The sequence below is a fragment of the Myotis yumanensis genome, unplaced genomic scaffold (assembly GCF_028538775.1).
Source record: "Myotis yumanensis isolate MYYU_CA2020_CCGP unplaced genomic scaffold, mMyoYum1.0.hap1 SCAF_5, whole genome shotgun sequence".
NCBI classification, from domain to species: domain Eukaryota; kingdom Metazoa; phylum Chordata; class Mammalia; order Chiroptera; family Vespertilionidae; genus Myotis; species Myotis yumanensis.
The window spans coordinates 84,106,317-84,109,652 of NW_027223756.1; the positions used below are offsets into that span (position 1 = coordinate 84,106,317).

General features: G+C 47.1%; 1 pseudogene; it reads right to left on the reverse strand.

Annotated features, from left to right (window-relative positions):
• Window positions 1-1,593: 1,593 nt before the first annotated feature.
• Window positions 1,594-1,950, reverse strand: LOC139009834 (mediator of RNA polymerase II transcription subunit 11 pseudogene; annotated as a pseudogene).
• Window positions 1,951-3,336: the final 1,386 nt, after the last annotated feature.

Genomic DNA, 3,336 nt, shown 5'->3' on the forward strand with positions numbered 1-3,336 from the left:
TATGGCTACTCTCAGTCCCGGTCCTAGAGGCTCTGCTTCTCAGAACCCCGGCCGCCACTGCAAACCTCAGAGAGAAGGCTGCCCTCAGATTCCAACTGATGCCGGACAATCCCGCTTCTCCTGTCTGAGTGTGAGTCCCTAGAGACTCGCCAGGATCTGGAGCCCAGAGTCTGAGACTCCCTCCTGATTGAAAACGACAACCGCGCCCTCAGCCACCAGCCCGCTTTGCGCGCACACCTCGGTACCTTTATATTTTCCACACTGCGCCTCTTCTGAGCTTCGGTATGCTATTCTCTTTCTTTCTAGTTGAAGAGTCTCTCCTCAGCCAGCTTTTCTGTGGTTCTGGGTGATGTCTGTTCCGTCTTTTAGTTGTATTTTTGAAGTGGTTGTTTGCGGCAGCAGTCTCCGGTGTTTACCTATGCCGCCATCTTGGTTATCAATAATATATATATATTTTTTTAAAAATGACCTCGCCATAGATAAAGATCAGTCTGGGTCCATTTTGATATCTGGCCATTTCCGGAGGGGAAAGGTCGGCCCTTGGGTCCCCCACCCCCCACCCCCACCCCCACTCATCTGGCACTTTACAGAATCCTGTGGTGTTAGGGGCACTTGGCTCTGGAGGGAAGTTTGAAGCTAGACCAGGCCCGAAGCCCCAGATGCCAGCATGTGTGAAACATATGAGGCAAAGTAACCACCAGAAACCTGTTCTAGGAACCCCATTCATACCCATTTGGTGAAAGGTCACAGGAGGCAAAACTGAAAGAACACTGCTTAGTGAAAAGTAATAGATGGCAAAGAATAAAGAATCAGGACAGTGGCCATCTGTGGGGCATAACAGAGCTAAATCAGGACAGAAACATCAGGAGACCCTCCCCACTGCCACAGGCCATTTGTGAATCTTTTTTTTTTTTAAATATATTTTATTGATTTTTTACAGAGAGGAAGAGGGAGAGATAGAGAGTTAGAAACATCGATCAGCCACCTTCTGCACATCTCCTACTGGGGATATGCCCGCAACCCAGGTACATGCCCTTGACCGGAATCAAACCTGGGACCTTTCAGTCCGCAGGCTGACGCTCTATCCACTGAGCCAAACCGGTTTCGGCCCATTTGTGAATCTTGATCCCAAGGGTGTTAATATTGTTATGACTAAATTGTACCGTAACGCATTTTGTATGTTCTTATCCGAATATATATATATGTTTTTAATGTGTATTTATTTATTTTTAATTTAGAAGTCGTTTTATCTCTTCCAATGAAGAAAAATGTGTCTTCATTGGGTCAAGTCTGCGGAAGGGGACAAGGACATGAAGTATCTGAGGAAGTGGGTTGGGTGACTGACTATCTCCTGTCTGAGCTTTGTCAGCACTTTGGTGAAGTCAGAGCAGGAGCACCTGCTGGAGGAGCCAGCACAGAGTCGTGGGCAGGCGTGGGCTTTAAGTTTCTCCATTCCCACTTTTTGCCTCTGTCCTCATCTATGACCAGCAGGGCGTGCATGTCAGCCTGTGCTCCTCAATGTACAGGTCCCCAGGTTCTGTCCCGGGGGTCAGGTGGTGATCTGCCTCCCAGATGTCTCTCTGCCTACTTGGCTTAGTTTTCCAGCATCTGCTCACAGGTTCGGGCCACATCGCTGAGCTTGAGGCGAACATAGTCCACTCGCTGTAGTGCCATCTGACAGTCCTTGCTTGAAGAGTAGCTGGAGCCCTCGTGGGGCTGCCCTGTGACCACCTGGGTTAGGTAGCGGATCTGAGCCGACAGCTCCGCTTCTACGTGTTGCACCAACGCCCTGAAGGCCGCTGCGTGTCGGTGTAGCAGCCGCTCATTGGGTTTTTCCTTGGAAAGTTCCAGGATCACGGTGCCTGCATTCTGCAGGATGGCGCCGATTTCCCGTTCGATGTCTTCCAAGGCGCGTAGTCGTGGCTGGGTTGCCAGGCTGTAGGTAGCCATTGTCTGTCGCTAGGGGAACCCACAGGATTTTCCCTCTCTCCAGGTGTTTGAGCTGATTGCTGACCAACTAATTGTTGGGCTGCTGATATTTAGGGCAGTGTCCCCAATTATAAATCCAGTCCAGCCAAAGTTAAAAAAAACAGAGTTGGTCCTTCTCTGTAACCACAGGATTAGCCCTGCCTAAACGAGGCCTCAAAAAATTGAGTATAGACTCACTGGCTTGGCTCAGTGGAGAAAGCGTTGGCCCCACTGTTCAATTCCTGCCACTTACCAAGGTCTCTGATTCCACTCCTCTCCAAAAAAAATAGTCAATAAGATATATTTCAAAAGAAAGAAAAAAAAAACTTCCTTGCCGCCGATAACCCCCAGTAAAAGGCAAAAGGTTAATCCTATCTGAGGATAAACGAGAACGGGCTCTGTGGGGCCCAAGTTCCCTTCCCCAAGATCTACAACTCCTAGTTCAATTATGGTAGCGTTTTAGCGCTAGAGGTATTTTCTGCCCAAAGTTTGCACAAGACGTTTTTCAAGTAAGCTTCTTGTATTTAGAAATGACAAGTTAAAAAAAAGTCTTTTAAACTTGAAAAGGATTGTACTCTGCGCAGGGTATTATGGGTATGCAAATGAGGCTCAGTCATCACCCTTGATATTGTACAGATACCTTAGTAGTCACTGGGTGCCTCTGGAGCCACCATTAGAGGGCGAAGCAGAGGTCAGGCTGACTGGGCTCTAAACCTCATTCTGGTTCAACCATTGAAACTGGTTTTATTCCTTTTTTTTTTTTTAATTAAATCTTTATTGTTCAGATTATTACAGTTGTTCCTCTTTTTCCCTCCATAGCTCCCCTCCACCCGGTTCCCACCCCAGCCTCAGCCCCCCCCTCCCCCCGCCACTGTCCTCATCCATAGGTGCACAATTTTTGTCCAGTCTCTTCCCACACCCCCCACACCCCTCCCCCCCCCAAAAATAGTCACTCTACTCCCTTTCTATGCCCCTGATTCTATTATAATCACCAGTTTATTCTGTTCATCACATTATTTATTCACTTGATATTTAGATTCACTTGTTGATAGATGTGTATTTGTTGTTGATAATTTGTATCTTTCCCTTTTTCTTCTTCTTCCTCTTCTTAAAGGATACCTTTCAGCAGTTCATATAATACTGGTTTGGTGGTGATGAACTCCTTTAGCTTTTCCTTGTCTGTGAAGTTCTTTATCTGACCTTCACTTCTGAATGATAGCTTTGCTGGATAAAGTACTCTTGGTTGTAGGTTCTTGGCATTCATCACTTTGAACATTTCTTGCCACTCCCTTCTGGCCTGCATGGTTTCTGTTGAGAAATCAGCTGACAGTCGTATGGGTACTCCCTTGTAGGTAACTGACTGTCTTT